The sequence below is a fragment of the Rhea americana genome, unplaced genomic scaffold (genome assembly GCF_003343005.1).
Source record: "Rhea americana isolate MKP2758 unplaced genomic scaffold, rheAme1 scaffold_253, whole genome shotgun sequence".
NCBI lineage: Eukaryota > Metazoa > Chordata > Aves > Rheiformes > Rheidae > Rhea > Rhea americana.
In genome coordinates, this window is record NW_028186372.1 from 122033 (window position 1) to 146087 (window position 24055).

General features: G+C 47.1%; 1 long non-coding RNA gene across 2 annotated transcripts in view; it reads right to left on the reverse strand.

Moving 5' to 3' along the window:
• The window catches only part of LOC146594655 (uncharacterized), a 17101-nt gene extending 1462 nt beyond the window's left edge, over positions 1-15639 (reverse strand). Inside the window, exons 1-5 of one of the 2 annotated variants that reach the window (XR_014896121.1) lie at positions 14200-15639; positions 13910-14066; positions 11771-11902; positions 5146-5319; positions 4903-4993 (exon numbers count right to left, since the gene is read on the reverse strand). This is a non-coding gene — a long non-coding RNA (uncharacterized LOC146594655). Of the gene's footprint in view, positions 1-3781; positions 4994-5145; positions 5320-11770; positions 11903-13909; positions 14067-14199 lie in introns of those variants that run through there. The other variant, XR_014896120.1, reaches the window with a different exon arrangement.
• Between the last annotated feature and the right edge of the window lie 8416 nt (positions 15640-24055).

A 24055-nucleotide genomic window follows, 5' to 3' on the forward strand; every position in this document is an offset into this window, starting at 1 on the left:
GGCCCCGTGAGATGCTCCCGCTCGCCCAGGCGGCTCCGGGGCCCCTCCGCGTCCCCCTCGCCGAGCTCTCCCCGCCGGCAGGCCGAGGGAGCGCACAGCGACGCTCCGGCGGGAGCCGGCAACCAGGCCGCCGAGCTCGCCGCGCCCGGACGTGCCGCGAGAGCCGGGAAGCCACCCGAGGGGCCCCGCGGCCGGAGCGGTCGCGGCTCAGTTGCCRAGGGAGGGGGATGTGCTGAGGAGGGAGTCCTTGAACGCAGATGAATCGTACGGAGAAGGCAAGCTCGAGGCCGCGGTCAGCTGTGACCGACCTGCAGAGCGCGGYGCGAAGGGCTCCGGAGGCAGCATCGGCCCCAAGGCTCTGCCGCCCCGTCCCCAGCCGCACGGAGAGGAGGGAGGTTGAGTCAAGCGAGGGAGAGGACAACTCTTGCTCTGGAGAGAGAGGAAAAAAATAGATTTCTTTTTTTTGCCTTATTCTGCATATAAAACTGACACTTCCTTTGAGCCAGTCCATAAGGATTACGCAGACCCCGACTTCTTTTTAAAAAAAAAAAAAAAAAAAAAAAAATTAAACTCGGCCATTACACCGGCAGCGTTGCCCCGAAGCCCGTGAGCGTGGGTGAGGTTGGCGAGGGGGCTGCTCCCGCCGGAGGCTCCCGGGGCCGGGCGAGACGCAGGCTTAGCGGGCTGCCAAGGAGCTAAAAGCCCGCGCACTTCCCAAAAGCGCAAGACGGGCCCCGTGGGCACAGCTCTCCGCCGGCTTCCTCGGAGCCGTACAGACCCCTCCGTGCTCCCGGCGCTTCCGAAGATCATCTCCCCCTTCCGGAACGAAGCGCAGGCGCGGGAGCCACACGGCGCGCGGTGGCTGCTCGCTCTTTCGGCGCCCGTCGGAACCGTCCGCRGCGTCAAATCGTCCTGCTGCTGCTGTTGGGTCCCGATGCGTCTGCTTGCTAAGCTTCGCTCCAGGCACAGGCCTGCGGAGGTTTTCACCTGCGGTGTTTCGCCACTTTTTCTTTTCTTTTTCTTTTCTTTTTTTTTTTCCTTTAAACACTATTTGCCTAGTTTCATTCCCTCCCGTCTCACASGCGTTACCTCTGATCTCGGCGCGCCGCGGCCCGACAGCGCTGCACGACTCGGCTCCCCCGCCCTGACCAGCGCGACGGCCGCCGCTCCGCCGGCACCTCCGACAGACATCTCCGACCGACCCCGGCGCTCCCCCGGCGCTCCCCAGCTTCCAGCCGAAATAACCCCCCCGCCTTGTCAGGTGTCCGAGCCGGCAGCCTGGCTGCACTTTAATTACCGCGAAGCCCCTCCTTTCTGTAGAGGCTTTCACTTAGCAGCACGTTTCCCCGAGGCTTAATCCTAATCGGCAGCAAAAGCTGCCGCGGAGGCCGGGATTTACGGTTCCTCCCCGTCCGAGCTGTCGGCCCGGGTGTCCGGCGAACGCCGCCTCCGCGGGCTTTCCGCCGCCCCCCGGGTGCCCCGCGCCGGGGCAGGCAGCGCGGGACGGGCCTCGGCCCCGGGGGCACCCCCGGCCCTGCCGCCTGCTCGCGCCGCCGAGATTCAGCTCTCGCCGCTGCACGGCGGGCTGCGAGCGTCGCGCGGGCTGGGACCTGCGCTCGCCCCTCGAGACACGTACAGCTGGTAGCAATTCTGCACTCGGAGAGGGCTGGGGAGAGCGTCCACCAGCCAGGAGACCCCGCTGGAGGCTCTTCCCTCCACCGAGCTCGACAGCAACGTTCACGAGAAACTACAAGCGGGCAACGACCTTCCCTTCTTGCAGGAGGGAYGGAAACGTCTCTGCCCTGGGCTGCCAGGTGTCGTTTTATATTTTCTATAAAAATTTACAGGGAACACCCAGATGGCCCCAGATGGCTGCGACCCGACCGGCACCSGTGCGAGGCTGCAAGGGGTCAGGCAGCGGCAGGGCGGGCGAGCCCCGCGGGGTCGAGAAGCGGCTCTGCGCGGGCTCGGCCTGGCGCCGGTTACCCTGCCCCTGCTTTCCGCGGTCACGCTGAGCTGCGGACGCGGGCGAAGAGCTCCCAGAGCTCCTCTCCTCGCTGCTGCCGGCGAGCCGCGGCAGAGACCGCGCGGGAGCAGGGAGCGCAGCAGGCTTGGCCCCTTCCCTCACTTTGTTTTGCATTTTCAGGACCCTACGTTGTCATAGAAACCCAAGCCTGGGATCCTCATCAGCAACGTTTGCTCTCCGTGTCAGACGAGAGAAGCAGCTCCTCCGCAGCGCTGGCGCACGGGTGCAGGGCTGGGGCTCTCCGAGCCGCGCGCGCTTCGTCAGCGCGGGCCGCGCTTTCACCTGCCACCCAGCTGGAGCAGGGAAAAACCGTTCCCGGAAACCGGCCGCGGGGACCCAGCAGCCCCCACGGAGAGGAAGCAGCGGAGCTACGCGGCGCAGGCTGTGCCTTTCCCCAGACCCCAGTTACCCTCGCCGGTATCACGCGGGTGGCCCGTACTCCGGTACCACGTTTCCAGGAACGGATCAGCTTTCCTGTTCCTTAGTGCGAGTTTTCTGCAGTAGCGCCTCTGAACGTGTAAAATACATCTGCTGTTCCGACCGTTACTGAGCGACGATGACACGACCTTGGCACCACCGCCCGTGAGCCTTTTTGACCATCTCTGACTCTCCCCAGAGAGGAACTATTTAATACATCATATCGAGCCATTCGGTCTGTCCATAAAGGAATTTCTGGCACTTCTGATATCTTACAGTGGTTGCTGATGTTGGCCATGAAGAAACATCTATATGCAAGAGCACCTTGTCTACAAGGAGGAAGCTGGTGACTGGCTAGATGATACACACTGGCCAAAGGGAAAAGAGATTGCTGTCTGCAAACGTACCCGGTTAGAGAAATGTGCCGTTCAGCAGGTTTAGCAAGATCTGCGTTCAGCAAGGGTTCAGCCCAAGGATGCTACCAAGGCGAAGAGACGTCAGCTCACAGCAGAAACTCTCGACTCGGCCACACGTCCCGAATTACATCAGCGCATAAATTGTTACTCTGGTGATGTAACGTCATCAGGCTAATCCCCAAAGTTGAGTAATCTTCTGTCACTGGGAAAACACAGGAAGAAAGCAAACCTGGACTGATACCTCCTCACTTACCCAGAACTACCTAATCCCAGTGAAACAAGTTAATAATATACATCAGCTCAATATCTGCTAGTTTTTATTAAACTCCTCGAATAACTTCTATATTATTTTCCTCCCTGCCAGCTCAAGCTGCCCTGATTCAGATGCTGGAAAGCTCCAGCAAGAAAGGAGACATTTGTGGGAGATACTTTGTGAACAAACCCCAGGCTAAAACCTATTTGCTCTAGCTATCTGATGAATTCTTATGAATAATGAAAACATTTGCTTAAAAATAAAAAAACTAGGTCAGACCACAAGTATTTTCTGTGCAGAACAGGCTTAAAACAATTGACCAGACAATTTATACAAGACCATTTGAATGGCCCTTTCTGCGAGCATCTCATCGCAGCATCCGGGAGCTGCSTGGTGCACGACTGCCCGCTGGGGCCATTCCCATCAGTTCGTGCTGCGCTGTCCACGCGAGTCCTTACCCATATCCCTATCATCCCGCTGCGGATGAAGAACCTTTTTTTCTTACAGAACTGCAACTTAATAAGTTTCTCCAGTAAACAAAGATCTGTAAAACAGTGATATTAGTYATTCTGTCTGACCTGCAACAGAAAACTGCTTTCCTCATGAAGGAAATCTTCAGAGCTGAGCTAGGGATACACAAACATACGAGCACGCCCCCACATAGACCATAAATAAATATATATACGTACATATACACGCATGCATGCCTCTATTTTGCATGCCTGAAAGCTAGAAATAATGTCTGGTGCTCAGAAGAAAGAAAATATTTAGTTAAGAGAGAAAGAGAGTTGTAAGAAGGTAAGACAAACACTATATATTTACTTTTTATGGTGTAAATGGAAAGCCCAAGCTTTCAGCTTTGCTGAATTATTTTACAGCATATCCCTGGCAGAAATTGAAAAATCTGCTCGCATCCAGCCCTCAATTATTGCACCTCACTCTTCGTTGTGCCAAAATGACATCTTAAGAACTGGCAGAAAGATTTGCCGCTGAATTCTCCCTTGCACACAGGAAGACTGTTCCTCCTTTTTCAAAGGTGTTGGGAGATTTTGCAGCTTAGGTCAAAGTATGTTAATAAAGCAGTTGAGTCTCCATATGGTATTTTGGCACTACAATGTCAGCTGCTTTTCAGACACTGTACTTTAATCATTTCAGACAGGCCCCTTTTAAATGGTTTGTTTAGTTTGCTTCGAGAATAATATTTGTTATTTGGTTTTCAGAATGACTAATAAATGAACTGTCTTTGCTCAGGGAGAATAATGCCACTTAAGCAAAACCTAGTACCGCAGTTCAGAGCTATTTAATAAGAAATACCTGTCAGTGTCAGAATATATTTACTGTGCATTAGCTTTGAAGAATTGCAGAATTAGTTTTCCCCTTGCTAAGTTTACTTTATGTAAAATGTAACACATGAACTGTGAATATGTGGACAGCAAACAGACTGTATCAATGAATTCATCCTCCCCCGGAAAATGCTGACAGTGGCAAGAGAAACACCTCCTAACAGACAAAACTGACACCATCAAAAGCGAAACATGTGACAGCTGCCAAGGATCCTTAGCCTACTGCCTCCTTTCACTCGCTTAAAAAACAAAATCAAATCCAAAAAAACCACACTAGCCTATTTATCCTCTTGTTTAATCCAGGAGGAAAGCATCGGCATAATTAAACGCTTTTAACCTTTTGGTTTTTAACCCACAATCAGGATTCAGCAAAAGAAAACCAGGGTACRTGGGAGCGTGAGTTTCGCTTCACTGCTCTGACACAGTTCACTGAGCCTCCTACCCTACCTCCTGCGGYGGCCCTCGCGGAAAATAATCCTGTGTCTGGAGAGACTGACTGCAGGCGGCTTCTTCGGCAGGTCTTTTCCGTCGTTAGCGCCTATGATTCCAGGAAAGCAAACAAGATGTAATGAACCCAGCGAATCGCGCCGTACCGCGCTCGCAGCAGAGGGGAGGGGGCATTGCCGCTTCCCAGCAGCGATCATTTTTCACCCTGAAGCAGGAGATGCAAAGCGAGAGATTTTGTTTTACCATCCTGCAGTCGCTCCGTTTCTATTATTCATGCAGCGGCGCGTTTCCTCTCGCAACCCAGGTACCGTCTTTGACTCTCCTGCCATCTGGGGCAGCTAGTGGTGAGGCTGCYGGTAGGTTGCATGAAGCAGCAAGTTATTTACTTAGAAACTGTCTCTGTGGCATCTTGACCATCTGGAAAGGATATGGAAATGAGACTTTTAGCGAGATGGAACTTCTCAGTTGATAAATTAACCAGGCATCTCCAGAAGTAGGCGCAGCTGATAAAAGCATCCATTTCTAAGCACGTACCAGCCTGCACACACGTATACAGGTGTGAGCGTATGCAATTCCCCCATCTCACCCATACACCTGTGTACCTAAATTGGACTCCTGAAAAGCTGCTTAGGTTTTTAGGCGAATGAAGCCCAACTCACAGCCATAAAATTCATGTGTAATGAAACAAGGGCCAGACGGTGCTCGGTTTTAAAGTCAGCTGTGCTGGGCATTGAAGTCCTGCTTCTCTCCTACCTCACAACCAAACCAGCTTCAGGAGGGTTGAGTTAGTGGTGTGGGGAAAGCCGGCTGCAAATGTCCCWCTGCCCTGGGGAGAGCCTGGGGGCAGAGAGGAGGCTCAGCCATCAGCAGGAGAACGGCTTTGCAGCGTCTCACCCCCTTGCATCGAAGGAGGAGAGCAAACGCGCTCCCTGGTACGGAGCAGCCCAAAGTGCTGCCCAAAGCACAGCGCTGAAGAAAAGCCCAGTGTAGCTGGCAGCGGGCAAATGAACTTTGCAGCCTGGCACACGTGCGAGAACCTCTCAGCTCTTATGCCAGCCTCGTACTAATCAAAATATCAAGCCAGGCTAAAGTGGATCTGGCTTCCTCACACATGAGTCATATCATTTGCTGATTGCCAGGAGTGTTCCCAGGAACTAGGGGCAGCAGGACACAAATCATAGCCGTCCTCCAACGGCTGTAATTTGCACTGGAGCTAGACGGATCTCCTAACTACCCCAAGATGGGACAATTAAGGCTGGCTTCAAGACAGATGCAGGTTGCTGGGATGAGAGTATGGAGCCCCGAATTAAGCACGAGGAGGGGGGAGCCAAGAGACTGCATAGAARGAGTTCACAAAATAGCAAAGTCCCTGAAACAGGCATCCTGCCTTTCAAATGCAAATGCCATCTCAAGGAAGGTGTTTTGTTCTGGGAGCCCCTTAGTACTGACTTTTAATCATTTGAGCAGAGAAAATACACCCTGGCATACCAACGCAGAGACAGCGCTCCAAAGGCTGGGCTCAGAGCGGGTCAGCGGCGGGGGAGACGCGCCGACCAGYGGAGTCGAGCCAGGGGCTCACGTCGGGCAGACCTCCGCTTCCCGCACCAGCGGGCTCGCGCTCCTCTGTACGCCCCTGCCTCGCCGCCTGCTACCTCCTGCTAACGCAGACCTCCTTCTTGCTAATAAACGGTAAAGCTTGGCAAAAGCAGTTCATGTTTCTGGTACCTGTTCTCCTTTCAGCACCACGTTGGAAAAGGGATGTCCAAGGCAGCAGTCAGCTGCTCCAGCGCCTGCTTTCTAAGCGTCCCAGTGAAACTTTTTGCGCGATATAAAGTTGAGTCAATACCTGGCAATCCAGTTACAAACAGAACTTTGTATGTATGTAACTCCACGAAGGGACCCAGCAGAGTTCATKGTGTTCATGAGCCCACAGCACCTGTAACGGCAGCGCGTGAGTGCAGACTGCAACGTCCTCTGCGACACAGGYCCTCATTCAGGTAAACTGCTGCCAGGACCAAGCTGCAGTTTAGTCGTATCTGTACGACGATAGAGCAAGAACCACTGTCTGTGAAGCTGCCCTTGTCTTCTTTCTTGGGTTGAAACCACTTGCGTGAGATTTTCCTCTTCAGCTGGCCTGTGGCTAGAGACCCAGCAATGGATGTGACCTCCAGAGCACGGAGGTTTTGTGGTTTCCTGGGAAGGCGTCTCACGGAGAAAGGGCTGCACGACCAGAGGCCACAACATCTGAGACACGGCCGGAGCCAACCTTGCGGTATCCTAGGATGATAAATGTAGCAGCCATCCCTCTAGCAGCAGGTGGCTCTTCCGGCAAACTCTTGGTATGCCCGAGGTCTGCCAACGGTCAGCAGATGAGCWGTTTCCTCTTTTAAGGCTCTAAAAGTCTAAAAGGTCTCCTTCATACTGGCATTAATGATTTYTGTGTGCAGAGGGACAGCACAAGAGGAGCGGCAAAGCATCTGCCTCCAGGGCCATCATTTCAGCAGTGCAGTTATAGCAGTCACTTGCAATTTTTAACACTTTTCTTTAAAAAATATTTTTTGCCTCTATATTTAGAAATGCAGAGAGCTCAGCGGAGCCCAGATGGCTCTGGGAAACCCATGGGAGCTCATAGGGGAATTTATTGGACATAATATTATGTAAACATGTATATATTTTATAGCCTGATAKTGTTTTATGGGTTTTTTTGTTAGTTGACTGAAAAATGTGACACACTGAGAAGAAATGAAAATCAGGCAAATTATCAAATGCTTCTGGATATTTGCACAGGATGCTGCTTGCAGAACCAACAGTGTTTGAACCTGGAGCGAGCAGAGGTTCAGCCCTTGGGCTATTGCACCAAAGGCGCTCCATCGCGCCTCGTAGCATGCTCTTACTCTGTTGCAGCAGCAAAGTAGTACAAGACAACAAAAGCTGTTTGCTGGAGGTTCGGCTCTCCTCCCTTCGGCAGGAAATCTCTCACCGGTGCCTGCATCCCATGTCCTACGGCGGCGTCAGCTGAGGCAGCCGCATCCTCCTGCTGAGCATCGACGAGGAGCAGCTGGAKGTTCTGTCGGAGCAGAGACGCTGCTGGAGCTCACGCGTCACGCGGGAGAGCCGCCGTCGCTGGGCTTCTCGGAGCCAGCGGAGGAATGTCCCCGCTGATTAAAGTCATCGGTGCCTCATCTGGAGAYGGGCTCAGGTTCCCTTTGCGAGCATCAGAGCGCCCTGAATTTTTTCCGGAGTAGGAAAGGTCTGAGATGAGACCGTCGCCCCTTTCATCCCAGGATCACAGACAGCAGCGCTCACTTTCTAAGAAACAAGGCCTTTCTTCTAAATCAATCCACAGGTTTAACTCCCAAGGCATTTACGGTCTCTGTGAAAGCAGGAATTAACCCGGGTTTCTTGAAAGGCAGAAATGTATCTAATGCTTTTAAGCAACACTTTAGAGACAGCAACGATCATGAAAGTGCTTTGACTTCCAGTTCCGAGAGAAACATTTTTCCTTTCAAATTAGCCTAATGAACTTTTAAAGGATCACGGAATTAATTAAAAGCCACGATGAAAAGCAGCTCTTTGTATCAAGTTGAATGAAATATTCTAGCACGGCTTAAAATGAAATCAGAGATGGGTTTCATTTTGATTAAAGAAACTCTCCTCCCTCCCACGCCAAACTCTGGAAAGCGCTTGGCTTACGCTGACCTGCAAAAACCTCCTTTCCTGTTTCTCCCTCGCCCGGTTCTCGCAGACAGAGGTCCTGCACCGGGACCGACTCTCCCCGTCCCGAAACAGTAAATCGCCTCCGATGGGGCCTTATCCTGCTCTCCTAACAGGCCTGGTAATGGAGCCTTTGGCACCGGAAAACACGTTTTTTACTCAGAGACCAAAAATTCCAGTTCCGCGCACGCACGAAGCGAGCGGCTCGCGCTGAGCCCCAAGGACGCGGGGCGCCGTGCGAGCGGTAACTCCTCTCGCTGCGGTTACTCGCTACGCGGGGCCGGTCGCTGCGGCGGTCCGGGCCCCCGCGCTACACACGCGCCCGCGTAACTTGGGCGCCCAAGGGCGGAGGCGAGAGGCGGCCCCGCCACCTCCTTCCCCTCCGGCACCCCGAGGGGGAAGCCGGCGGCCGGTCGTGCTCGGGGAAGGAGGAGGAGTCCGGATCGGTGGAGGCGCCGCGGATCACCAGGAGGACTCACCCGGGGCCGGCCGCCCCGCCACCCCGCGCGACTCCCCGGAGCGACCGCTCGCACCGCTGCTGGCGCCCTCGGGATCTTTCAGCCTGGAAAAGCCCGGGAGCGCCTCGGCAAGGCGAAGCCCACCCGGGCGCGGGCAGCCCCGGGCTGCGGCAGAGCCCTGTCCCCGTCGCGGCCTCCCGAAGGCGACGCTCCCGGGGACGCACGCAGAGGCCGGAGGCTGAGCTAAGGCAAAGCAAGCGAGCGGCCGAAAGGGTTAACCGCGGGGGCCGGCCGCGCTCCTCCTCGCTGCCGCCTTTCCTGCCTCCCTTCCCACCAGAGGGAAGCAAAGCGGGGGTCTCCGAAGGGAACGAACCCCCCACGCAGCGCTCGGTGCAGTAACGGCGTTAGAGGAGAGGAGGGAAGAGAGCCCAGCTCGCCGCTCACATCCACGCGTACGAAAACAAACAAAAAAATGGGAAAAGTTAAAGCCATCGGAAAGCGTCTCCCTCCCAGAAGGGTGATAAAGGCTTTTTGGCAGAGCGAGGCGGTGTTTATTTTGGTTTGCGTTGTGTTGCTGCTCTGACCCCCTCAGCTGCTAGACGGCGAACTTGACAGCGTGATTGTTTTCACTGGACTGCATGGGAGTTTCTAGCTTTGCAAGACTGATCTGGGAGCCGTTCGCACCGCTTGCTCCGGAGGGCTCCGACCAGGGACCATCGCCTTATCCTTAATCGTACCCCGCGCTTGAGCCGGGCAGGCCCGCGGCGGGGCTGCAGCCGGGGCTCGGCCTGCAGCTGGTTTAAATCATCGCTTTCTTCCCATTTCACTACACAGGGCCGCGCTTGAAGATTTTCCTTTCTATTCTGCTGAAATGTGACTCTAATTAGATGATAACAAGGCTCTGACATTTTCTAATTGTAATCCTATCCATGCAAGGGGACGTTATTAAAACGATTAGATTATTGATAAAGGAGAGGAAATATGTTTGGTCAGAGAACTYAGTATTTGGCCCATAGCACTAGAGTGGGAGGACACAGGTCTGGGTCTGTCGCACAGGGTAAAATCACAGCTGAATCTGAGGACGTGGCGCTCCCCAAACACTTGCTTAAAGCCGTGATCTCACGGGAGAGCCATACAGACACGTCCCCAAATGCACACAGGGGTGCTGGGGAGGGAATTGCAATACTCCTCCGCGAGCTCCTTGCAGGAGCGCAGAAGCCTCCAGTGACCACACGTGCCTAATCCAGCATGTTTTACATGTTGCATAGTGGGGCTCCCCTACCGAGGACCTGAGTCTAAGACTGGGGCCACGTCCCTCCCATCAAAACCAGAGGCAAGTTCAGCTAAACCAGAGTCTCATCCCGTGCTCTGTGGAGCAGCTGTTCTGCAGGCAGATTGCAGGCGACAAGCCCAGGAAGTCACTCTCTGGTCCGAGCATGGCACGTTTAACACAACAACTCCCACCAAGCTGGAGTCTTCCATCAAGAGAACAAGGAAAACTGGTCCTGGTGATAACAGGTGCCTCTAGCCTTCAGGTAGAACAAACGAAGTGTGGTTTCAGCTGAACTGAAGCTCCTAAGGAGAGAGCTAGATCCAGCTTTTTCCCCACCTGTATGTGCTAACGTATGAGTCCCAGTGCAAACATTACCACTTCGTATTACGTCGGTTTTAGACACTCTTTCTGTAAGGTTTTAGTTCCATGAAAGACAAAAATTAGCATCTAGGGACAAGCAATCCAACTCTCATCATCTTTGGTGAATTTAAAGGAAATTGTGCCCCTGTCCACAAGATGAGTTGATATTTCTTAAAACCAGGCACTTCTCTATAGGCATGAGTCAGAGATGGAAAAAGTCCTGAGGGCCTGAAGTTTCCACGAGGTAACAGTGAACAGGGTAAGTTTTTATCTTTATTGCCTTTGAAACTCTCCAATGCAATGCAGAATTAATATGTTCTCTGACACAAGAGATAGGCACGCAATAKCCTACACCCTCTTTCACAAATCAGCTGTCAGGCCCTACACATTTCAGCTGCATGCCACAAAGGAGCAGTGACAAGTGAGGGCTGTTCCAGCCTTCCTTGGCTGGGGCCTGCCTTACAGTCTGCAAGCACAACACCATGCACCAAGGCTGGACCTTCTCCAGATACACAGCGTATTTTCCTGTTAGTGCATGCCTCTGCATCGCTTCTGTGAGTTCCTCCTGTTTTGTCTGCGGGACCTTTTGCTTCACAGGGTTCAGTCCCCAGCTCCACATCAGCTTTACCTGGAGCAGAAGGGAGGTAGCTCCAAGCCAGTTTTCTGCTCCTACAACCTTAGGAATCTCCCTTGGTGTTTCCAAGAATAGCCCTAAGGCTCCTCTGAGTTGCTGCAGCTGTCACAAGCCACCACAGCAGTGAACCACCAGTTCCACTTGAAACATCTATATCCCATAGCTCAGGTGGAGGTTGGTGGCAGGTCACATCTGCACAAGCCAGAGGGTTTCCCATTCCCACATCTGCATAAAACAAGGCTCATTTGTAATACCTAAAGCAAAGCAGCAGCATCTTGAAGGGAATAGAGAAATACAGGCAGCTAAGCCAGTTAGCCACGACTCTCAGAGATAGCTCGCAGGCTATATTACCACCCCTTCTTACTCCTCAAGGCTGGAGAAGATTCACAGCATCTCCAACCCTGAATTATACATATCCCTGTAACTCACGTGTCCTTGCAGGTAAAGAGAGTAGAAATTTTCCAAGCCATCAGTGAGCACCAGATCCACTCCCTGCAGCAGCCGCAGTCCCGCTCGTGTGGCAACATCCACCTGCATGGTGCAAGTCTCCAGGGGAGCACACTGCAAGAGGCAGACTGTTGGGACGCTAGAATAGTSAGCTTGTGCCGAAGTACGAGGCATTTAAGGTATCTCTCCTTAGTCTGCTTGTGTGGTCTAACCACTAATACCCAAAGGACTGAAGATACCAACTAGCTGCAGTGCTTCTCAGAGAGAAGTGTCCTCCAGAGCTAGCAAACTGTTTGCAGAGAACAATTTATTCATCCAATTTACACCTTATTTCTGTTCACAAGCAGATCATAGTTTCCATGAAATTGCTCATTGCTAGAAATTATGCAGCAAATATTTCAGTATGTGTATCTTCAGCAAATTGCCTGCTGCCAGTGCTATTTCCCTATTCACAGTTGGAAATCTGAGCTGTTTTGATAGGACGTACAGCTCCATAGCACGGCTTTTTTTCCTGTCACAGAGGCATGATGCTCTCAGGACCYTGCACCAACAGACAGCAGTTCTTAGCTTATAAATAAAAGCTCACAACAGAATCAACCTTACAGTGCAAATATTCATGATTATGAATTTGAAAATCACTTTCTATGAATAAGCCTGCACAGTTTGCATTAAAATACGCTGCTTCAGCATCATTGCTTCCAGTGTACTTTTGCTAGAACAGCCACAGAGTAAACCCAAAAAGGTCAGAAAGGGAAAGCGAACAAATTTCTCAATAAATTCAAACATACATTTGGAGCTGGTTTAAATAAAAAATTACTGAAAAAAAAAAGCATGGTGTCTCCATTACCCTCGGAGACTGCACTCTGTAGAGCTTGCTATATACAGATAGAGGTCTCAGCTAATTGAAAATCTGATTAATTTTTACACCTACCATCTTTGATATTTAAAAGGTTTTAATTTCACTTTAAAGCATTGAAGACTTCTCTGAAAAAGATTTAGAATTCATATTGGAAACCCACAAAGGAGTTTTTAAGACTCTACCTTCTTACTTTAATAAAATGTAGTTTAGATTTTTTTTTCCTGGAAATATCTTCATTAAATGGAAGAGGAACTAAAGGGCATGTTAATATAATTCACAGACGATACTAAATTAGGATATATCGTACACGGCAGTGCGGACTGAGAAATAATACAAAGGGCCCCAGAGAGATTGGAAACCTGGGTAGAAAATAAATGAGATTCAATTTGGAAAAATGCCGTTGATGCCTCTGGGGAAAATAATTTGAAACATGCAGAAACCTGGGAAGGAGGAATGGCTAACAGGGAGTTTAAAACAATAACAGAGAGAAAATTGGTCTGCAAAGCATTCTGGACCCCCTCTAACGCCCACTGGAGTCAGCACAGAGCTTCCTGTTCACGTCAGCAAGGCTTCAGGCCACGAAGATGGTTGCTGCCACGCTGGTCGCAGAGGCACAAGCAGACAAACGTCACCAAATACGACCTAKCCGTGGGCAATGCTTTGCCCAAACCACACTGATGTGACCAGAGCAAGWATCAGAGAAGAGCAGTTAAAATGACTGGGGGGAACAAATAGGATTGGGAGGCCGAGTTACTGCGGCAGAGCTGGGCTCCTTAAAAGAGCACAGACTGCAYGGGTGGGAGCTGCATCTGTGCCAGCCCCCCCAAGGCACAGACATGAAGGAGCGGGAGCGCTGAGGATCTTCCACAGGACCTCGACAAGGGTGAGAGGGAGGTGGAAAGGAGGCATACAGGCTAAATACTGAAATACTGCCTCAAAGGATGCCCCAGCAGTAAAAACATTGACAGCAGAGCACTCTGTGGGCGCAAGAACTCTTGCATACAACCCTCTCCTGGCAGGGGCATGGAGGGACAGGACCCAGTTGGTTTCTAACTCAAGTGTGTTTCCTCTTCTGCTTGGTTACTTCTAGCCTACATCTGTTTATCAGAGTTACTCAGAGGAGGAGGAAAATAGGAACAGAGAGCAAGTGTAAGGACAAGAGGGAAGAGGAAGAGGGGCCAGGACAGTCTGGTCCTCACAGGACAAGCCTTGTACAAGGTGATGGCTAATGGGAAGTGGCTGGGTGGTACTGGCTCTCTCACCTCAAGAGGGTTTGCATGTGACAAGACTCCTCCCCACTCCTGTGCCCTACAGCTTGCTGCATGTCCACTCTGCAGGCCTCAGCCAACATGTTGGCTCAGACCTCTTCCAGGGGGTTCCAGCACTGCAAAAGTAGCTTCATTGGGTGCAGCAACCTTCCTAAGGGAAAAGGGAGCATAGGCTCAGATCTTATAATTGCTCAACCCRTACTTTGTCATGTTTTCAATAAAGTCAGCCGTAAAGTTCCCACCATCACCCAGAGAGGAGTTAGACCGAAGTTAAATGTTCTTACCCATATATCCAGACTCACAGTGGCTTCAGTCTTCCCAGCAGAGGATTCTGTTGGGTGCTCTTGAGTTATTAGTCCAGAGARGAAAAGCTGCCTCTTTAATTTCATCCAGTCCTGGGGCCAGGACRAGATTGCTCCCCCAGGTCCAGGAGGGCAAGCAACAGTAAAAACCTTGTAACTCGCAATCCTCACTTTCACAAGAACTCTGCCTCCCAGAGATGGCCCRGCTCTCTTCTCCCACTGCACCTGGCAACTGGTCCCTGCTAATCAGGGCAGCAGTTTGGATGCATCAGTCTGAAATCACCAAAAGCATAATTTCACACAACCCCTTTGGAAAGATGCGTTATAGAATGAAATTCTTTGAACARAACAGTCTGATCCAAGTAAGGAATTGACATAGGAAAAGGCCATACCCAAATGTTCTGCTCAGCTAGACCTTTAATGCTTGACCATCCCTGTGGGACAGATCAGAACATTGTTCAAGTCCTCTTGTTCCCCCTGCCCCCCAACACACGCTTCCCTCATCACTTGGGATCACTTTTTTGAAAAGATAAAATGGGAAGAAGTTAAATGTGAGCTTTGGCAGAGGAAGAACAGGTTGCCCAGCTTTCAGCGCTGTGAGGTAGASGGAGAAGACATCGTTTGCTGTCAGAGAGCAGAAAAGCATCTACAGGGGCCAGAGCAAGGTCTGCAGGACCCTCAGTGAAGGTACCTCCTCACCTGCTCTTGGTTGCCTGATCAGATGGGCTATAAGGAAAGGGTCTGGTCTCYAGCCATTGCAGTATCTCCCATAGCCACGGGCACAGCTGCAGCCTCACGCCTGCTAGCTTCCTGCAGTTCAGTGGAATTCAAAATAGCTATCAAATGCTCAAACAACTTAGCTACATAACATCTGAACCACAAAGACCCCAATCCTCTCACTCTGAGGCTGCACCAGGTCAGCCTACTTGCAGGATGATGACACTCCTTCCTCCCCCCACTCCCTTTTTTATGGTAAGGGTACTATTTCTCCAGGGTACTCAACGCAACACTCCTCACCTGACTTCTGTATTTCAAGAAACTGTCTAAGTCTATATATTCCAGATGATAAACTCCAGCTAGCAATTTTCTCCTTTTCATTAAAATTATTTACACTACAGAAACTTAAAACAAAAAATCGATTTCATAAGAAAGAAGGAGGAACAGACCAAGAACTCCTGGTTTCTACCACTATTTTTCAGCTTCTAAAAAGGCAAGCGCCATGTTTATAAACTTGAGCATAACATATATATTAAAAGGCAATAGTTACAGTATCCATCTTTTATTCTTGACCTTACAAGAAATAGATCTTGTCAGGTAACAGTATTTCTGACATTCTGAAGCTGTTTTCTTTCACCCTTGGGACAAAAATAAAAATCTTTAAACATGCTGTTGAATGAACTTTCAGAAGTGTGGTTTTAGAGACATCTAATCAAACTGAATTTATTTGTTTTGATAACACYGGAGTTATAAGACATTCCACTGATTCTTTAAAAAAAAAAAAGAAATTAGCATCAACCGTTCTTCAAAGCATTTTATGTTAAATGAAAATACTCTTTCCCCACATGAAAATTCTGGTACTGGAAGGAAGAAAGAAAAAAAAAAAAGACTAATTCTCCTTAGAGCCTTTACAGGTTCTTGAAGACATTAATCTCAGAGGAAACTTGTTTACTGTTTTCCAGAACTATTGATTTTTAGACATCTGTGAGGCAGCCTGTATCTAGCTTTCACAAGAGAGGCCCTTTGGAATTAAAGATGTGGACATGAGACTCTTAAAAGTCTCTGGGAAACACCATGAAGGAGGTTTGAAAAGCCACTCTCCTACACTCTTGAACTGCTGCAAAACACAGAGTTTTTAGTCACAATCCAACTTCAGCCAACATATTTTTTAAGCCTTCAGCTGAGGGCAAAGGAGAAACAAGGATTGCTCAAGAAACATGCTACACAGTGGAACAGCAACCAGCTTACAGCCTTCATCTTCTTGCAGGTGAAGTACAACTAGATTTTTAAAAATGCTATCTTAAAGTGATTTGAAGCAAGCACATTTGCATTTCAAGCTTTTTAAAAATAATATATTTCTAAATTTGAATGCAACACCACACATCAAGGCAAACACTTAAATGTAATTTATTACCTAAATAAATAAAAATATGCTGCCTTCACTCCTYAGTCTTAATGGTTTAAGGGATACGGAATTTTTAATAGGTAACAATCAGAAAGAAAACATCTTTAACTTTACAATATAGCTAATACTTTGGGCTACTTAAAACGTGCTTCGTCCTGCACTAAAATGTCAGTCTTTAGACTGGAACAAAGGGTGATTTTATAATGTAAATATTTACATATTTTGTCAGGAGCTTTTCTCTTAACAATACCAGGTTCCAGTTCAGCTAACATATGCAGGGCAAGATARTCTTCATTTAGTCCAGCTCAATGGGAACTGATAAACCAAGGAATCTTCCTTTTGTTTATCCAATAAATTCACATCAATTGGGGAAGGATGAGACCTGCAAGTTTGGAATCTTGCAGGAAAAAAAAAACACTTATGAAACTTCTCAAAAGTCTGTAGGCCTTAGTCTCTCATAAGTTATTTTTGGAAATTCCCTTCACATCTGTAGAGTCCCCAAGTACATTATGAAATCTGCCTTGCTGCGACCAGGATGTCGCATCCATTACCTTTTATTTACTCGCCTAGAAATGCAAAACAGTTTGACGAGCTTACTTTTAAAAGTTAAATACAAGACCAATTTTGTATATTTTAACTGTAATTCCATGTTCAACCAAATGCACCTCAACAAAAGTCAAGTTTAAAATACCTACTTAAGGTGACATTCACTTTAAAAGTGAAAAAGCTAAGGTTCTGAATACAAAATTGAGCCATGCAAATGTTTAAATGAGTATTCCTTTACCATACCATCTTTGCCAGTAAGAAGTAGTGCCATATTTAATGTAAACAGCTATATTTGGATACAAATCATGTTTTAGCAATTATACTACCCAGCAAGAATGAACAACTCTATTTTTTAATAAAATACATACGAGAAACAGAATCTTCAACTTGCATTTATTTTTATCTTGCTTGTTCATGAAAAATCATGTTCTAGAACTACTTTGTCTTGTCTTTTTATCAGAGTAAAATAAGGGTATGTTTGACCCCAGTGTAGCTTTAGTGCTACTCCAGCAGTAAGTGATCTCTGATTTTCCTACCCAACTCAGAACTGAGAGTTGCCTCAGGAAGTCTAAGTTCAGATGTTAAACTTCCACAGTTGGCAAAGAAACAAGAGCATCAGTGTTGTAACTTGAGAAATACTCTGAAACCTAGAGCTGGAAGATACTTACATGTGTTGAGAAGTGGTACTACCATCTCCCTCCAAGGTGAAGGGCATGCCCTGTTCTCCACCAGGTTTTGTGTTTGTTGCTTCCTAGCAGGCTCTTGTTGTTTTGCATACACAGCCTGGCACCTACACAGTGGAGAGCTACACTCATTAGAGACCATGCTATCTTCTGTCTTGATGCATCACCTGGACAAAGCAAGTACTAAAAATGGGCCGGAGAAGCCAAAACTCCTCTCCTCATTTTAAAGTCTATCAAAGGCTTCAATAAATTCCCATGGGCAACAGACAGGCATCTTAAATCTACCTTTTGTCAGTTCTTAATTGGCTGATCTGCACCTTCATGCTAAGAGGAGAAGCTGGAGGGAGGCAGGAAGGGTAAGGAAGAAGAATGTAGAATGACAGCGCTACCTGGGAAACAAATGAACAAATCTCCATCAAAATACCCACATTATGGACAGTGGCTCATTAGCCTTCAGAGTGCTTTGCTCTTCTACTGCCTCTGTTTTGCCAGATGTCTGAGAATATCCCCATGCCAACACCCTTTGTTCCTGCTCTCCGGCAGGCAAGGCTTTGCTACCTACCTTCTCCAGGTACCACACACTTCAAGAACTTGATTTGATTACCACCTTTAATAGAGAATGTTAGAGTAACTCAGGGAGGACATTGACTAGTACTTTCAGGAACATGGAATAGAGTGGGCAACAAGGTCAGTATAGGCAGTGTTTTCCCCAATATGTTCTCTGCAATTTTCCAAACCAAAGCCTTCCCTAGAACTTCTCAATACTTTGGATAAGGAGGGTGCAGATTTCTGCCAGGCTGAGAAATCCTATTAGTGAACTAGATATGCAGAATAAAAAATACAGAAGGGCAAAGCTATCGCAATGCAGTTTGCTTTCTGTCCACTGTGTGGATTAGCATAATTAATCAAGTATTTACAAGTTCTTAGACTGGGAAGCAATGCCATCTAGTGAATAAGAGCAGAACAGCATGTCATGTACAGGGGGTTTCTCTGAAGGACTGGTAATAGGRGGGTGGGACACCAAATGCAGTAAGCTCTCACTGCTGCCTTGCTGCCCAGCAGTAAAGCCAAGGAGTGCATGCACATCGTATTTGTGCAAGTGTCAGTCGAGGTATCCCATCCACCACCTGCCCCCAACGTTCGTCAGCTACACAAACACAAGTTCAAAGACGTTTTAACCAATGAATAATTTACAGAAAAATGCACTTCTGGTAAATCTTGAATTTAAATTTTTCTTCAATAGTGCTTTTTAAAGCTAAAGAATATACAGCTCAAAAATGACAGAAGACTAAAATTAGAGATTAGATTATAAATTCCTGTATAAAGGTATTACAGAGAGAAAGAGCAGCACCGAATTTGTTACTAATTTTAGGCTAAAGCCTGAGCAGACACCAGCAATTAAACCAGAATTCCTAAAAATCCAGAGCCCAGAGAATGTCACAGCATTCAGCAGTGGCTGACAGCCATACTACAGCCCCAGCTGCCCAGTAGAGGGTAACTGGTTCTTGCTCCTACTCTGAACAAATTTCCATGTAAAGACCCAACTTTTGAACAAGTCAGACTCTCCACGCTAGACATGTGATGCAGTGGATTTTGTGTCMTCCTCCTCCCCCCAAAACGAATTCCTGGTTTTGTTTAGTTATTTGCAAAGCCGTGTCAAGTTATAAACATGTGACCACAAATCAGAGGGAACTTGCTACTGATGTGGTTTCTCTTCCTCCACGGCCAGCATTCATCACAGTAATACAGAGTTATAAAAATAACAGTCATGATCTACAGTACAGCAGCAATTTGATCAAGCTAAAGACTTCTGGTATGCAAGACCTTTCTACCAAAAAATGTTTTGGTCAATTTGTAAAATTGATGGGACTCCAAAGTAATTGTGCTGGAGCCAAACACTTACATCTTTGATGGGTTTCATGGACAGTGAAAGGAAAGAGTGGGGGTGACTATACGCATTCTTTTTCCAAGTGTGGTGCACATTTTGCTGAGAAACATGCAAGAATAGTTACCAACGTGGCAAGTAGCATGCAATCAGACATCATTCCTCAGTCAATTTATTAGCTCAGCTCCAGAGCGCACAGCACACGCTATTTTTATAGTGCTCGCATGACATCTGGTGGTCAAAAAGCACACTGGGAGGAACAACGGGACTGGCGCTACACCCACGGTACCATCCCCCCAAGACGCATAAACGGATGTATGAGCTATAGCCTTACCAAGAACTTCGCTAGCATCTCCCTGCTCACTTTATAATGCATATTCTTGTAAAATAATAGTGATTTTCTGGAACAGAATCCAAGTTCCCCAAAGACATCTTGTTTTCCAGATGCACTGATCCTCTCGGAGTAGATACTAGTCTCCTTTAAAGACTGGGTCATACTACCTAGGGACAATTAAATGTCCAGAAGAATCCTAAGCAGCACTAAATCTAAGGCATCGAGTTTTATTAGCCTAAAACATTTCTTTAAAAAAACTTTAGAAAATAACGAAATCTGTTCGACTGATGTGTGACCCACTGGAAATCCAAAACTCTGCCAAAAATTAAGCCTCAAAGTCTGTTCTCTGCCTTTTAATAGCAGTGTTTAAAGATTGCCTCCTTTGACTAACTGTGTGAGAAACAGAAGCGTTTCAGTAAGTAAAACCAAAAGCAGCTCTCCAAAGACAGGTTTTTGGACTGAGAAGAGAATATAATTGGTGAAGGTACATTTTAAAAATTCTCTGCACCCTGACTTTTTATAAAAAAAAGTTTAAAAAAGGAAAAAAAGGAACATAAAGAAACTAGCAACTGAGAGGTGAGCTGGACCTGACTGGTTCTGTGGGAGCCTTCGCAGCAGCCCTGGTGTTCGTGCTGAAGCAGCAGCACGCTTGTGTGCTTTTCAACAGGCCAAATGTGTCAGATATGCTGAGGACAGTGTCAAGCCACCACCACGCTAAACAAACACGATCTTCAGCTGAATGCTGYGGAGGGAGTTTCTTCTTTAGCTGCAGTTGCTGCTGTCTCCATTAAGTTGATCTAAAACGCATGAACCTGAAGCAAGACATACTACCCCTATGTGCATGGCAGAGCCATAGCCCCTGAAGCAGGGTCTCTTCCCCAGATATCGCTTTCCCTCTTCCCAAAGGTTCCCATACACAAGACAGCTCCTTCTCTGTATCAAGCCATATATCATAAACATGATCCAACCTATGTCATCCAGCTGACTATGTCTTACTTAAGGGTCATTTTCTCCTTTACCATTCCCCCTTTGATATATTTAACCTGGGCTGAGGGAACAGATTTCCCAATGGATTTTCAATCCCTTCACTCAGCCACTTCCCAGAGTTCCCCCATAAAGAGGGTCAGGTAACCTAAGTGCTAGGTGATGTCCAAGTCTCCTTAGAAGCAACTGGAACCTTGCGAGGAAGTGCCATGTTAAGGGTTAAGAGTTACCAGCAAAGCAGAAATCAAATACAAAAATTAGAATTCATCAAAATTTCAGGCAGGAGGAGAAGCTGCTTTGCACATGTTCTATTTACTTGTGTTCAGAGAAAACAAATTAGTTTATTTCAAGATATTTTACTCAGTTTGCAACAATTTTTAGCTCTATAGGTTGTAATATTACATGCACAGAGAACTAAATTCAATACTCAAATCCTTCTAGTTGGTAACTCATAAAATCCATTAAGTTCAGGCACAGGCAAACCAGACTCATCTTTCCCTCCCAATGTCTATTACATATAAATAGTAATTATTGTTCCTGGCAAGGCTCTAGTGTCTCTTATGATTTTGTATTTTAATGATCTGATTTCTTAGCGCTTCCTACTGAAAGAATATATTTAACAAGCATCCGTGTTCCCTCCTCCATGATAGATTTTTAAATTATGAATGTAATAAAGGCAATGATGTTGCTAGTCTCATGATTAATAGCTTAAAGAGACATACACTAAGCCTTCAGTCCCCCTATTATCACAAATTTACAAGCTATATGGCTTTGTAAAATTCAAAGACAAGATTTAACTCTATAATTACATAACTAAATTAACAAGCAATGCAAGAAGGGCATTAATTGAGTTTCTAGAAAAGCAATTTAAGTCCTACCTGTTCTGTTGACAGATCTGTGGGTTTTTTTAAATGCCACCTTAGTATGAAGTGTCTAATACAAGATTTCCTCCTTCATTTATGCAATATGTGACATCTCCAGTCTTGTACGTTTTCACAGCTCAAACCACAGTAAGTTATATCATGGCAATGCTATGGAACAGGAAGCATCATTAGCACATAGTTCAGAGTTATTGAACTAATCAGCTGGAGAGGCTTCTCGTAACAACAGATCCCCAAACAAGCTGCTAAAAACATTCCCTCAACCATCATTAGTTGCTTTTAAGATTAAAATGAAACCAAACTGCTGAAAGAAAATCGGGTTTATGGTGAAACTGTTTTATTACTCAGTTTATTACTACAGGAACATGGGCTTCATTTGATTCAAGAACACACCCACAAAACACAGCTGTTGCTTGGAGGAGTCAAGTCCACATCATTTCCCAAGATTTAAGTTTTCACATTAACTTCAGCAAATGCTACAGTAGATAATGCCAATCAGAACTCAGAGGAAACAGAGATAAGCTAACCATTATGCTAGAGATTCGASACAAGCCAGCAATGCTTTGCAAGCCTCTTTAGCTCTGATAATCAGTGCAAATAAAACATTCCAAATATCACCTTTACACTCAAAAGGGCCAGGTAAGAATAGAGTAACAGTAGACAGCATGAAGGTCCAGCCTCCGTTCTGCAAAGTATCTAAAGGCTTAGGAATAGACACTACCTACCTTTCAGAGTCAAAGCCAGGTTTTGCATTTCTTTGATTTATATCAGCTGCACAGTCATTTAAAACTATAGTTTAAAGCAAACAGAAAATAGAAACTAATAATTTATTTTCAATTGTGTTTAAGGTTTATTACAACTCAAGTAGCTTAAATATGTCACGCATGAGACAGAGGCTTTACCAGTTCTGGGACTATTTGTATAATTCAGCATGGCTAAACAATTGCTTCAGAACAAGTCATGAAATGTAAGCATCAGCCAAATCAGTTTAGAGTGATTCATGAAATTCTGAATATTATGTTAATGGAATTGCTAATAGCCATAACTGCATCCACATAAACGTGTCTCCTGTAATAAAAACACTCTACATAGTTCTGAATGCTTTAAGAATGCTTTAAGATTATGGAATACATCTCCTTTAAGGCAAAGACATTCTCAAGAATGAGTTAATTGGTCCAGTTTCATCAGACACACCATTACAGAGACTAAGATTCTCACTGCCTCTGACCCTGCACCAACATACTTCGCTTACATTAGCTGTTTTCAATTTCCCCTCTCTCTTTTCAGAGGCCTCTCATGGATGCGTTCACAACCGGATACTGAAGTGCAACGCAGAACCACAGAAGGGTTGAGGTTGGAAGGGGACCTCTGGAGATCATCTAATCCAACACTCCTGCTCAAGCAGGGTTACCTAGAGCACACTGGACAGGATCACATCCAGTCAGGTTTTGAATATCTCCAGAAAAGGAGACTCCACAATCTTTCTGGGCAACCTGCTCTGTCAGTCTTACGGGAAAGAAGTTTTTCCTTATATTCAGGTGAAAATGCCTGTGTTTCTGTTTGCGCCTGTAGCCTCCTGTCCTGTCTCTGGACACAGACAAAAGTCTGGTCCCATTCTCTTGACATCCTTCCTTAAGGTATTTATAGACATTGATAAGATCCCCTCTCAGCCTTCTCTTCTTCAGGCTAAACAGGCCCAGCTCTTGCAGCTGTTCCTCATAAGAGAGATGCTCCAGTCCTCTAATCAGCACTTGAGAAACTACATCCCAAGTTTAAATTTCCACTGAAGTCACCCTCCTCTACACTCAGCCACTGGCCCTGAGAAGGAATTACATAGAAACCATGCATTGTGGCGTCCTATGCCTCATATAATAAGCAAATTTGTATTTGGCCAGTCTGGTTTTAAGATTGATTCAGTAAGTTCTCTATTTAAATTATCTAACCAAGTGCTTAAGGTCCTCCTTATCTTGCTAAGGTAAGCCAGTCCTTGCCAGCTGCCAACAAGGGGAAGTAGGAACACACAAGGAAACTGCAGGACCTCCTACTCCAGCACAATACATTGTGCACACACTTTCATTTCCTAGCCTCACTGTGCTCGGCAGTCCCTCATTTCTTCTTGCTCCCTCCAGCAATCTAAGAGGGATTTGCACCTAGTTTGGCTCAAGCGTGAATCAATTTGCAAGATACAACGAAGCCAAGGCTGTTTCCTCTACCAGAAGTCAAGGCTATGGACAGACACTAGGTAAAGCAGTGCAATGGATGATACTTAGGATTGAAAATAAATTTTCCCATGTGCTCAGTCACTTAACTGGCAGAGAAACACAACTAAAGACATTTGTTGGTGTAGCTGTCACATACAACGGTCCCTTCAAACAAAACAAGCTCTCTTCAGGAACAAGCACA